This window comes from Pipistrellus kuhlii, unplaced genomic scaffold, assembly GCF_014108245.1.
Source record: "Pipistrellus kuhlii isolate mPipKuh1 unplaced genomic scaffold, mPipKuh1.p scaffold_m20_p_22, whole genome shotgun sequence".
NCBI classification, from domain to species: Eukaryota; Metazoa; Chordata; class Mammalia; order Chiroptera; family Vespertilionidae; genus Pipistrellus; species Pipistrellus kuhlii.
Window position 1 is genome coordinate 6,983,434 of NW_023425521.1, and position 14,305 is coordinate 6,997,738.

At 46.9% G+C, this 14,305-nt stretch overlaps 1 protein-coding gene across 3 annotated transcripts in view; it reads left to right on the forward strand.

The window, feature by feature from the left end:
- The window catches only part of PRKCA (protein kinase C alpha), a 249,063-nt gene that overhangs the window by 122,851 nt on the left and 111,907 nt on the right, over positions 1-14,305 (forward strand). The gene's annotated exons all lie outside the window — the stretch shown is intronic.

The window sequence follows — 14,305 nt, forward strand, 5'->3', positions numbered from 1 at the left end:
CTTCCCGTACCCCTAGGGGTATGCGTACCACACTTTAGGAAACACTGCATTAGCTGTTCGCCTTAAGGGAGGAAAGCTGCAAAGTGGCCCTTTCAGAGAATCCTACCAATGTCAGTCCTGCTTGTAAAGCCACAGTGTGTACACGCGCTCGCGCGCGCACACACACACACACACACACACACACACACACACGAAGCAGAAGTAATATCTGTTGTGAAGCTGGACGCTGTGGAGGGCTGTACATCCGGAAAGCAAAATTGAAAATTGCTTTCAGTTCTTCACAACAGTCTTGAGGATTCTCTCCTCTCAAGTTCTTTTTTGGTGTCTTAGAAACGAATTGAATTTTTAAAAAAATAATATTAAGGCTGCTAAATTGTCTAAAATTTAACATTTCAAAGCTTCGTTTATAACAAAACTCAAGGCATTTAAAACAAAAAATATGGAAATTTAATTAGCAAATCTATTTTCTCAAAGTGTGCTCTTATCTTTGCTATGGAAATAAGACAATTTCCTGAGCAAACCCAGTTACACCCACAAGGTTTCTATACTCTTGAGCTGACAAAGTAAAGCAAAGTTTGTAAAAGGTGCAGGCTCTAAAAACATGGCATTTGGAGGCAGAGGGAGCTCAGGAGGGCCCTGGCGTGGCAGCTGGGTGTTCTGTCCTACCAGGTAGCTCACTACAAACCTCTCTAGATCGTGTTCTTCTTTTCTTTCTTTCTTTCTTTCTTTCTTTCTTTCTTTCTTTCTTTCTTTCTTTTTAAAATAAATATAGGGGATGAACTTAGTGGTCTTAAAGTTGTCCTCAGCCCTCAATCCCATTCCACCTCTAAATATGTAAGGACTTCATTCTGTGAAGATGAGAAGGGGATGACAATTTCATTCCTGCCCTCCCAATACATTCTCTTATATCACAAGGATGAGTGAAGCAGGCCAATCGTTATGATTTTACTTGGCCTGGCTGGTGTGGTTCAGTGGTTGAGTGTTGACCTGTGAGCCAGGAGAGCATAGTTCCATTCTGGGTCAGAGCATAGGCCCCGGGTTGTGGGCTCAATGCCCAATGGGGGGCGTGCAGGAGGCAGCTGATCAATGATTCTTCTCTCTCATCATTGCTATGTCTCTCCCTTCCTCTCTCTGAAATCAATAGAAACATCCTTTAAATGAATTTGCCAGCTGCATACGTAGCGAAGAAATAAAATGCTTTTGAGTGTAAGTGGAGGGAGGGAGAGCATCTAATGGGAGAATGCGGGCAGGCTTTCTGAAGGTGCTGACATGTTAAACGGATTATAGTTCTTTTCCAAAGTTTCTTTTACAAACACGCAGACCAGTGCTTTCGAGTATCCCCTGCTTAAGGGAGTTACCTCTCTTGCCGAACGCTGTTATCCGGGGGGGCACACAAACTCAGGTGACGCATCCAGGCTGTCCCCCCCAAACGTAGGTGCACTTCAGAAGCTGATGGCTCCACTTTGAAAATGAGGTGCGGTTTAATACACCCTGCCTTTATCCTTGTTCAGACTGTGTGTGCGCATTTTTTTTGCAAGAAGCCCTGTGGCAAGAACAGCTGCACGGAAACCGCGGTGTTCTGCACAGCGCCCTGGGCTCCCCCAGGCCAGGTCCTGAAGCCACTCCGGCGCCCGCCCACAGGTACCGCTCCACATGGGCTGCGGCACACGGGACGCCTTAAAAACAAGCTATTCCAGAGAAATAAGCCTAACCACGTCTCCTGTGCTGATTCCCATCCCCGGAGGGTGGGCCCTCCTATGCACCAGATTCGCCGCAGCAGAAGCATTTCCCACAAAGGGAAGGGACTCCTGCTACTTCTGCACCAAATTAATTTAGCTTGGAATTAAAAATAGCCCTGAAGTCGTGCCCTCCTCGTCCGCAGCAGCGCTGATGATGAGGCGGCTGCCGGGCAGTGGAGCGCCCCTTCTCCCCCTCCCCAGGTTTGGCCGGTGAGACGTGTGCCTGGTTGATGACAGGGCCTTCAGAGTTTAGCCCCCCACGGGGCCCTGGGGGGCGTCTCCGCTCAGCCCCACGGTGGAAGTTGTCACCACTCAGACATCTTTGGAACGCCGCTCAGAATAGCACGGAAGCCGGGAGCACATTCTTTTCAAAGCCTCCCTCTTGGCACATGGTCACCCTTTGAGAGTGTGGAAATTGTTTGGGGAAAGCAGCCAAAAGTGGGGTGGAGCCAGACCTGGAAAGGGGGCGTGGTTAAGTGGGCAGTCCTGATGCGGGTGCAAGAGGAGGTCAGAGGATTCGGCCGGGAGTGATTTTTCTCATGAAAGTTGTGAACTGTCCCTGGCATCAGGTTTGGAAGAGGCTTTCGTGCGTGAGGCAGGCAGGGCACACAGGTCCTTTTAGTGAAAGCCTGTGTGTGTTCTTACGGTGTTGCATTGCTTAATGATTACGCCCACGCGGTGGATGCTCCGTGAGCAGATCCTGTCTTTTCCCTTTAAAAGCGAAGAGCCCAGGCCCCTAGCCTGGCACAGCACGGACGCTGGAAACATATTGCTGAACCAAAGAGAGTGAGCGGATGAGGGTCTGATAACCTAATTTGATCACCCGCTGTTTTTATCTGGACTCCAGTTACCTGAGTAGTTTTCTCTGTACCTGAGATGGTCACGGAACTGCCCCGGAACAGGGGCGTGGCTGTTTCATTGCATCGCTGTTGTGTTGCAGGATCCACAGGGTCGGCTTGCCTGCTTTTCATGACAGCCATTTGAAACTATTGCCTTATTTCTTTGGAGTTAAAAAAAAAAAAAATGGTGGATCTGGGTAATAATAGCCTTCGGACTGGTTGGGATACAAAATAAATAGGGTGGTTTCCTTGTTTATTCTTCCTGACCCCTACAAGTGGCTTAGGAATATCAGATAGTGGATGTACAAATAATCAAATTAACCTGCCCCTGAGGACTGATGCTGGAAATGGCCCCTGGGGAGCCTGCCTGAGCTTATAAATTCGCTCTGCAACAGGCGAGGTTTTATGGGGGTTTTGTTTGATATAAACCTGCCTAAGACAAAGGCAGTTTGCACTTTCCGGAGGCAGTTTGCCCGTTGCGGGCTCTCTGCATTTTGCAGGTCCCTAGCCTGTCTCTCCCGCCTCTCTTTCAGGGCAGGAAGATATTGATACCACAATATCTGTGGTATCAACGCGGGGTAGGAATATTTAAAGCAGGAGGGTTTCATACTTGGAAGTGATATTCTCCGTGGAGGAGGGTGATTGTAGGTTTCCAGATATTAAGCTGTATCATGACTCACTTGTTCTTAAACAGGTCGTTCCCCTGTTTCTACAATTAATCACAAAAGACCAAGGAAGCTTGAAAAGGAAGAGGAGTTGAACACAGCAGGCCCTAAAATTAGAAAGGCAGGCTGCTCTCCTGAGCACTTGCTAAGTTTGAATGATGCACCAAGGTTAAGATAATTCATTTTAATCACGTGTTTGTTTGGTGGGTTACTTTTTTTTCTTCATTACAAATCTGTAACTTAGAGTAACTTAATGTACAGAACTAGGGGAAGCCAATGGTAAGTCGAAGATTTTAGAAGGAATTCATACCTAGGTGAGACAGACCTCCCTGGCGGTCCACATGCCCACTTTTGGTTAGGAGCTGTTGGCTGATACTCTGTTCTCATGAGTAAACGTCTGTTCATCCAGGAGCCATGTGACTGGAGACTGCAACAAAATAGCCTCTGCAGACACACACAGTTCGCCCAGTAGCCTCCTAACTTGCTGCTCACTTCCGCTCTCATCTCCTCCAGTGTATCCTCCACACAGCAGCCAGAGCTGGTTTTTGGTTTTTGGTGTTTTTTGCATGTCTCAGGCAGATCGTATGACTGCCCTGCTGGGTCTAAACCCTTCAGGGGCTTTCCTTGACCATTAGAATAAAATACTAACTTCTTCCCTTAGTCCACAAGGTGACTGATCTGGCCCCCGTCCACTTCCGGGAGCAGAGCATGCCAAGCTCATTTGCATCTCAGGGCCTTTGCGCTGGTGGGTTCCTCTGTCTGCATCTCATTCGCAGAGAGAGGGATGCATGTTCACACCACTCCCGTCTCTGCTCAGAGGGCCCTGCCCCGATTATTTCCTATCAGTCTTGCCTCCTCCCATGGCTGGCATCGCCCCTGTTGCCACCTAAGCTATGCTATCTGTTCGTTGTTTCATTATTTTTTTTTAAATGTTTTATTGATTTTTTACAGAGAGGAAGAGAGAGGAATAGAGAGCTAGAAATATCGATGAGAGAGAAACATCGACCAGCTGCCTCTTGCACCCCCCCCACCGGGGATGTGCCCACAACCAATATGCATGCCCTTGACCGGAATCGAACCTGGGACCTTTCAGTCCGCAGACCGACGCTCTACCACTGAGCCAAACTGGCTTCGGCTGCTGTTTCATTATTGCCTCTCTTCCACCACCATGAATGCAGGGTCGTAGCTTACGCACTCTTCTATTTAACCTAGCACTGGCATATAGTAAGTGCTCAATTAATATTGGATGGGTGGATGGGTGAATGCATGTTACTTTTACGAGAGAGGCATGAACAACCTTACAGGGTCTTGTTTGTTTGTTTCCTTCTAATAATTTAACTAAAAGGGCCAAGACCGGTTTGGCTCAATGGATAGAGCACATGTGTCAAACACAAGGCCCGCGGGCCAAATCCGTCCCGCCAGGCCTTGCATTGTGGCCCGCACTGCGCTGTCATCACTGCACTCCGCTGCGTTTCCATCACAATGACAGTTTATGACTGTTCAGTAAACCATTCGGCCCGCGATTTAGGCTGGATTTTAGATTTTGGCCCCTTCTCTGATTGAGTTCGACACCCCTAGGATAGAGCATCGGCTTGGGGACTGAAGGGTCACGGGTTCGATTCTGGTCAAGGGCATGTACCTTGGTTGCGGGCATATCCCCAGTAGGGGGTGTGCAAGAGGCAGCTGATTGATGACTCTCTCTCATCGATATTTCTAACTCTCTCTCTCCCTTCCTCTCTGTACAAAATCAATAAAATATATATTTAAATAATAATTTAACTAAAAGGAAATGCCCAAGGTCCTGTGGAGATCTTTCGTTCTCTATGATTATATGACGTCACCTCATATGGTTAATAAACTTGCCGTGCCAGTTAAATCCACTGAGCCAAACTGGTTGTGGTTGGATGTGTCTTCAAAACAAACAAAAACCGACAACATGTTGTTCTTCATAATTGTTCCCCCTCCAAATCTGCTTTATGTAATTGGGTGGGTATAAATTAATGAACAAAACTTAAGCAAGATACATGTACAATTTAACAGAACCTGATAGTCTTATCTTTTCATTTTTTCCCCACCAAATTCAACTTTAAGGCCCATAAGAAAATTAACCCATCTATGGATGCGACAGCCAAATGTCAAATCTCTAAGACATAGTTGACATCCTAAATGCCTCTGTAATGAAGTTATGAAGAAACGTGTGTTTTGTACCCAGAAAAGTATCAGAGTCAAATTTCAACTTGCTGTAAAATAGTAAGCATTTCTGAAGTATTAGGTTGACATTGCTTCTCCTTCTGCTAATGAATTATTTTTCCAGTCATAGTATCACTCAGCTGAACAAATAAATCGCCTCTGAGTTCATAAAGAATAATAAGCACCTGCCCAGAGGGTAGAACATTACAGCCCCATCTGTCCCAGACCATCTTTGCCTCTGACCCTCAAAGCTCACAGATTCCGAGTTCTCACGGTAACTGCAAGAAAATGATGCGGGAGGAAATCCTTTCTTGAGATCACAGCTATGAAGTCATGTGGTTATACAGATTCTGCACTTGTGTGCAAAATGTGAAATACAAGTCTTGTCCTCCCAGCTCGCTAGACTGCTGGTCAGCTAGCAGGACATCCCAAGAAACGGAGCTGTGTGTTTTATAACTTCGCTAGCCTCAGCACTGCAATAATAGATGCAGTATCTTTTTTGCTATGGTTCCAGACAACACAGAAGGAGGTCACAGGAAAGACGAAATGAAAATTGTTAAAACGGAGAAACTTTTCTTAGTTCCACCCTCGCTCCAGTGTCACTTTTACATCCTGCGCCCTGGCCTAATTCAAGCTCCATACATCAGAAACCTCAATATTTAAAATGCACATTGACTTTTTAAAAAAATATATTTTTATTGATTTTTTACAGAAATGAATGGAGAGGGACAAAGAGAAACATCAATGTGAGAGAAACATCGATCAGTTGCCTCTTGCACACCTCCTACTGGGGATATGCCCTCAACCAAGCTACAGGCCCTTGACCGGGATTGACCCTGGGACCTTTCAGTCTGCAGGCTGACGCTCTATCCACTGAGCAAAACCGGTTATGGCTTCATGTTGACTTTTAATTATCACCATATTAACCAAAATAGTTAGATAAAACCCATAGAAAAGGGCCTTGTGTCTCTGAGCCCCAAGAGCCAGGAATTGGGAATTAAGATCATGAACAGGAATTAGGAATTAAGATCATTCTTAAAATTCCTGCATGACTGCGGAGATTGGGGAAAAGTGTGTCGTATTTTAGAAACGTGTGGGGGAAAGTAGGGGGATGTTTTTAGGTAAAGTCTTGACCCAGTGTTTAAATATGTAGTTGTATTTGGATCTTGCTCTTGCTCTAGGCCAGTGGTTGGCAGACTCATTAGTCAGCAGAGCCAAATATCAACAGTACGATGATTGAAATTTCTTTTGAGAGCCGAAAACTGACTTCTGCGCATGGGCCACAAAGTTTCAGTTGCACTGTATGTGCGCGCCCGCACGTGGTATTTTATGGAAGAGCCACACTCAAGGGGCCAAGGAGCCGCATGTGGCTCTCGAGCCGCAGTTTGCCAACCACTGCTCTAGTACATAAGAGTTTTACAGAGTGTTCTAGCAGCTGTGTGTGTTTACACTGTGTGTATTGACGATGAGAAAGAAGGTACTGGTTGTTTTTCTCAATGAAATAACTTCCTCTCCCCTCCTCCCCCTCCGAATTATTTTCTGAAGTTGCTGGCATTTATTTATTTTTTATTTTTTTAAATATATTTTTATTGATTTCAGAGAGGAAGGGAGATGGAGAAAGATATAGAACCATCAATGAAGAGAGGGAATCATTGATCAGTTGCCTCCTGCACTTCCCCCTCCACCCCCAATAGAGTCTGAGTTTGAAACCCCAGCATGTGCCCTTGACCGGAATCGAACCTGGGACTCTGTAGTCCGCAGGCTGATGCTCTATCCACTGGCTGAAGTTGTGGGCATTTAGGTCAAGGTTTTACTAAAAGCTACATTCTATAACACACACACACACACACACACACACACACACACACACACACAGTTGCTTTAAGCTTGCTTGCGCAGTTCTTTTTGTCCCCCTTGGAACTGGAATTCATTGCCTTAGGTCTTTTTAAATAATGTATCATTGTATTGTTGGGGCTGGCGTTCTGCTTGAAAACCAGCCTCTGTAGAAGCTGTTATAAGTGCTGTCCCTGTTTGCAGTTAGGAAATGCAGGACCTGAAGTGGCCTCCTAGCTTATAAGCAAACAGATGCACCATCCCCTTTCTATTAAAAAAAAAAAAAAAAAAAGTTCATGTGTCAAGAAACCAGTGGGGTGAACAGGATTTAATGTTCCTCATAATCTTCATGTTAAGAACATATGGTCTGTAAGGTTCACTTACAAGTCACATATCTGTAATCCACCCGAGAAGACCTAGTCATGGCCAGGTTCTGGGTAGCAGCCATTCTGGATAAGTGGGACAATTGTCATATTTGAAACCTTGAGAATAACATTCATCTAATGGGATCAGCTTCGGAAAGCATGGCGGGGCCGGATGTTAGCCTGAGAGCACGTTCTCCTCGTTAGACTTCCCTCTGCAGCCACTGGCCACTGGTGTGGTCTATGCAGGTTCTTGCTGATCAGTTCTGATTGAGATGCATCAGTGTGATGGCAAGTGAGCAGGCATTACGAGCGATGATTATGAGGACATGGGAAAATGCCTCTAAGACACAAAGGCTTAACCTGAAGCTATTCCTATGATGAGCACGATGGAGCTTGTATCAGTCCACGTAGCTCATAACTGTGGTGAAATGGTTGCTTTTCTCTCATCATTGATAGTTCTCTCTCTCCCTCTCCATTCCTCTCTAAAATCAATAAAAATAGATATGTTTAAACAATCCCATTTGGCTTCTCTTCTCTCCGACAACCCTCTCCATCCCCGGACTCCTTTTTTCCATCCCGTTCTCTGGGGCTGCCTCTCTGGAGACAATTATGACGCCGCTGCAGCCATCATGGTCTGGACCACACGCTGCAGCGCCTAAGGGCACGCCTGTCTTTTATCCCCCATCCCCTGTGCTTACCCTCAGCCTGGGCTCTCAGTGAGTGATCATTGAGTTACCAGCACATGAATAGAGACCAGCGAGTCAGTATCCATGCTATACAGCGTCTCTGTGTCCCTGGAACCAGCAGCAGCCTGTCAGCACCAAGGGTGGTCATTGAGGATGAAGAATGGCACGCAGCTCTTTGTGCAGGTGCCCTCTCGTTCCAGCGTCTGGCTTCCACGCATGTGATGAGGTTGAAAGTCACCCCTGGGGCTGTGTGTGCGAAGCACCTGGTGAGCATGTGGACTGCGGGGCAGGGACGGTGCTCAGAGCGACCGCGAGGGCAGAGCTGCCAGCTTCACGTTGGTTTGTGGAACTAGAATAAACAGAGAAGAACCAGGCAAGTTTCAAAAATAACCTGGTGCACACGCAGGTGAAGGAACCCTGCTTCCAGCGGCTGAAAACCAAATAGGCCGCAGTTCCGGCTGCCGTTCCAGCATTTGTACAGTCCGAGGGCCCTTTCCTCTGTAGTCATCGGTGAAGGAAGCATCGTGGTGGGTCAGCGTGTTAGGCAGGGAGGCGGTTACGCAAGTTGTTTGGGGTTTCATTTTGGTGTCATCTCATCTGCGAGAGAATAGCAAATGTAGTAGGGAGGGAAAAGGCCATTTCCGCTCTCGTCTGTGTTGATAGCACAGGATTTAGTGAAAACGCACACCTCTCCAAGTTGTTTTCAGTGTGTGACTTGGTAAATGGTTTGACGGGCATTTGAAGTCCTGCCCCATAAGATATTTCCAATTTTAATTTTATTCAGAAACAACACATGGTGTGGGGAGGAGTTGCCTATAAGCCTGTAGCTGTTGAAGGAATGCCGTATATTCACCATAGCATTTGAGCCAGCAGCATTTCACTGTGATGGCCATCAGAGAGGTTTGGTCTGTCTCTGCTAGAATTTTCTAAGGGAAATGGATGAGCCTGGTAACCTAATTTCAGGCAGATGGATGGTACGTACAGTGTTCTGAATGAATTCCTCCTATTAGGTGTTTTTAAATAGCCACATGAGAGGATACATTCAAGAAAGAAAATACTTCATCCTCAAATCTAATGCCCAGAAGATTGCTTTTAGTCTCCTAAACCGGATAAGCATTCTGGTAATAATGTCAAGAGAGCTTTCTGCACCCTCTTTCTTCTCCTGCCTGTGTGATGCTGCTGTTGTCATGGAAACAGATCTTGGAGTTGCTTTATGATACAGTGCAAGGGACTCCCTGATAACGGAGAGTTACTGTGGGTCATTATCAACACAGAGCCTTTATTCAGTGTTGTCTACAATGTATGTTGTAGAAAGCATGAAGCTCCGTGTTTTGGCCACTTACATGAAAGACATAACATTGACCCCCACAGACACAAAACATACATCCAGTCGTCAGGCGTAGAAGCCTTGAAAAGTGCAAGCAATGGCCAGTTGCTATTTTTAACACAGGTGGTGGGTTCCATTCTTGGTCAGGGCAGGTCTTTACCTGTGCTAGTGAAGATCTTATAGGCTTATTGAGAGGGGAGGGTTTGGGGAGATTGTTGAGCGGGACAGGACAAGGAGGAAGCCAAAAGTTAAGGGGGATTGTTGGAAATTCGCAGCAGGAATTCTCAGTGACCATGGAGAGGTGGGCATTGGCTCCCTAGATGAGAAAAGACTGTTGATAATTGTTCTAATGCTCCGAGGCCTCCACGTTAGAATATTTTATTAGCAAGTTGTCAGGTAGCCCACTCAGATGTTAATGCAGGGCATCTCACCAAGCACGTGACTCTGCTGATTGGGGCCTGATGTGGGGGGAAGTGCCTGGAAGGTGTGGTGGCCCCTCGCTGCCCTGGGACTGTCTCTGGCCTCCTCCCTCACCAACGAACACCTAGCCGTTCTTGGTATCCTTCACTCACCTTTCAACTGCTGACGCTGCCAGGGGTTACCCTGGTGCTTGGTAAGGACTGAGTCTCCTGCTCCCTCGCCCCTCAGTGTTCCCAGGGGCAGTGGTTGTCAGAGCCCCCACCTGTAACTCCATTATTACCTGGGAACTCGTTAGAAAGGCCGGCACTCAGGTGCCACAGAAGTGCTGAGCCAGCACTCTGGGGTGGGCCGCCCCCTGTGTGGAGAGCTCTCCAGGTGGGCTCGCTCTGTGGGAGAACCAGTCCCCTGCACGTGTTTCCGGGGATTGGTTTTCCCTTGCATGTAGCTGAGTAAATTCTTGCTGCCCTAGAAAGTTCCTGGTCACAGACAGAACCGGCTTGCTCCGCTGTTACAAGAAAGGTATTGAAGAAGGTGGTTTGGACTTCTGAGCTCTTAGAAGAACAGATTGACATTGAATGAAAAGGTCTATTTATATTTACCTTGCAATAAAAAAAAAAGAATGTCTAATTCAGCCTATCAACGTTAATGCAGTTAGCAACCATTTCCCCCTTAATTTTAAGGGGTTTCTATTTACTATTGATTTATACTTTTTGCTTGAGCTACAGAAATCATTAACCGCATTCTTTTCTTTTTCTTAAATGTATTTTTATTGACTTCAGAGAGGAAGAGAGAGAGAGAGAAAGGGAGAGAAAGAGAGAAACATCAATGATCAGACCGAATCATTGATTGCCTGCCTCCTGCAAGCCCTACAGTAGGGATCAAGCCTGCAACCTGGGCATGTGCCCTGACCAGGAATTGAACCTATGACCTCCTGGTTCATAGGTCAGTGCTCAACCACTGAGCCATGCTGTCTGGACGACCACATTCTTTTCTAACTCCATCATCCGTCTTCTTATTCTTGAGTGAAGGTTGATCTAATACCCAAAAGATTTGCCCTCAGACTTAACAGGAAAAGTAGAGGGATTCCAGTCCCACCTGCAGCTGCTATTTTAGACTCAGTGCAGTTCTCCTGGGTCCGTCACTCCCGATTTTATTTCTTTTTAAAAACCTGCTACAGAATATTTATAAAACACACACACAACTCTGCAGTGATTGAAGAGTCTCAAACCAGGGCATCGCTGGTACATGAGGCGGCCAGGGGCCTTAATTTATGAGACACGTCAGCCACCTGGTGACGGCAGTGTCGACAGGACTCTTTGGGAAACTGCCCACTCAACACAAACCAAACTGTAGCTTCAACTAATTCTGGTTTGGAAATTACCCCCCTGAAAAGAAAAGTACTAAAAATGTGTGACATTTACAGGGTTTCTGCAGCCGTCTGCAGTTTCTCTAACAAGGGTATTTATTCACAGACATTGAGGGTGCGTGGCAATTGCTAACTTGTTTTTATCTGGCGGAGGAGTACAGATATAGTCCCCACGGCATATCAGAGTGATGGGAACGCAGAACATGATGACGATCAAAGTCAGGATTCTCATGTCTGTCCTTTTTCATCGTCTCCAGCTCCCAGACATAAACGCGTCTGTAAGGATAATGATCGTGCGTGACCACTGAGAATGGTTTTTTTCTCCTCCAATTCTTGTTGCTTTTCACACTTACTTTTTCTAGTAAAAGTTCTGTCTCTCGGGTCCCAGAAGAGTGGGGAAAATGACAAGGTGAGGTTCAACTTGGTTCTAAGGAAAACCGAAATGTGATCTTTTTTTTTTTTTTTTTTTTCTTCTTGTTGGCTAATTAGGACAACTAAGAGTAACCATCCAGTTTCGGAATGGTCTGGCCCGGCCTGTATTCTTTAAAGACGAGAATGTATGTTGGAAAGAGGGCCAGTGTAAGACAAGTTTCGATTTTCTGGAGAGGACAAAATCCTCTTGGTTTTTACCATAGACAAAAGAAAAGAAAATAGGGTCAAGGATTGTTTCATCCCTTTACTCTGAAAAACAAGAACACAGGCTTGGGAAATAGTGAGACCTGGTTTCTACTTTGGGATCTGTCTCCAAAATACTGTTCTCTGAAATAACAGAATGCTCACATGAAGAACGAATTGGGGGAGTTAGCTCTGAAAGAACCCTTCCTTCAAGCCATGCCCCCCTTAGCTACTGGTCAGTCTCATTTCCCTCCTGGCCATATTTTGGCTCCTATTCTGTGTGACGAGGCAGGGAGTCTTTCCCTTGGTCTGGACCATTAATCCCACTAGATGTCCATCGGGGAGCTGCTAGGGTCCTAGCTGCACATCCTCCTGGTAGCCGGGGGCACAGGCAGCAGGCCTGCAAGGTCGTACCAGGCCTTGGGGAAGAGCTGATGGACATCCAAGACTTCCTGTGAGCTGGGGGAAAGCCAGTGAGGCTGGCTGCAATGGGATGGGACGCCTACGCATTACAAAGCATCCCCGTTTTTCTTCGGCTTCCTGCAATGTCTGTGTCTACTTTGTTTTAGTATCTAGTACTGTCTTTATGAGTCAGCAGTGCTGGGCAGAAAGGGGTCCTGGGTTCTGAGTGGAGCCTGAAGGAGAGAATGGCTTGGGGGAAACAGTAACTGAAGCAGGAGACACCCTTGACGAAGGAGATACTCGGGGGGATGGACTAAAAGCACATGGTTGCACCTGGCCAGTGTGGCTCAGTGGGTGAGCATCGACCTATGAACCAGGAGGTCACGGTTCGATTCCCGCTCAGGGCACATGCCTGGGTTGTGGGCTCAATCCCCTGCATGGGGTGTGCAGGAGGCAATTAATCAATGATTCTCATCATTGATGTTCCTATCGCTTCCTCTCTAAAATCAATAAGAATATATTTAAACATTTTTTAAAAATCCATACCCGAAGAAGGGGGGTGGAGCATTCATTATCATGAGGTCCCCATGAACCATGGAGCCTTGAGCTCCGCTCCCTGAGGCCTGTGCTGTCAGGATTGCGTGACGGCCCCTCCGTACAGGAGAGAAGACAGTGCTCTGCAGGGCGTGTGGCCTAAGTCACCCGGGCAGAGCTGGTCAGGTTCTGGTCATCCTGTCATTCTGCTTTCAGAAAAACATAAGCAGGATCGATCAGTTAGGGCTGCAGAGTGTGGGGCCCCTAACTCACCTGACATGTTTCCCCAAATGCATTTCCTGGGCCCCACTCTGTACTCAGCAGGTCTTCATTGGAGAGGACCAGGGCTTAGCATCAACTTTAGAGTCAAAATAACCGTAGGGTTGAGTCTCTGCTCCAAATACCCTTCCTAGTTCTGTGACCTTGAGCAGGTCAGCTAACCTAGACAACCTCCGTTATTTGACCTGATGACAAAGGACAAATCATCATACTTTATAGAGCATGGGGACGAATGATATGCTTGTAAAAAGCTTATTCGCTCACTGCCTGTCCCATGGAAATCATTCAGTAAGTATGAGCTATTACTACACTTAGCCAACATGTGTGTGTGTCAGATGGCTGCCCAGGACTGTGGGACTGTGCGAAAGAATTAGAAAAATTATGCTCCCTGCCCTGACAGATACACAGCCAAAGTGGCCGAGAACAGCACATGCACACGAATGTTCGGTGCGCTTTGGGAGAAGAGGGGACATTGTAATGGCACTGAGATTGTTGGAAGGTTCTAGAAAGGTATGGTCTGGACCTGAGGGGGCCCAGGTGGTGCCGGTGGAAGGGACGAAGGCAGTGACTCGGGAGCTGTTTCAGAGTGAGCGTTAAATGGGCTCGCCATGAACAGAGCTGCCTTCGGGTGATGTCAACGCGTCTAATACAGGACTCTGACTAATTGCTATTTATAGTTGCTTATATTCGAAAGCTTGTTTATACCGCTGGTGACTGTCAACAGGATGCAGTGGCAGGAGCTCAGCGCTCAGTCTCACCTCCTGAATTCTGGTCCCCATGCTGCCCTCACCAGCCAAGTGACCCTAGACATTAGACAAGCCACTTCATTCTGAGGCCTCAGCTTCCTCGCTGTGGGAAGGGGGTCAGGCAACTGCCAGGGGTCATGGGCCTCCAACACTAACCACCCAGCGTTCAACTGTCATTAATTGCACTTCCTTTCCATAGCACCTACTGTGTGCACCCTTGGTTTGCAGTTCCGGTGCTGTGGCAGAGCCGTTGTTGAGTGGAAGACTGTGTGTTTTGCAGATTTCTGGCTCACAATTCG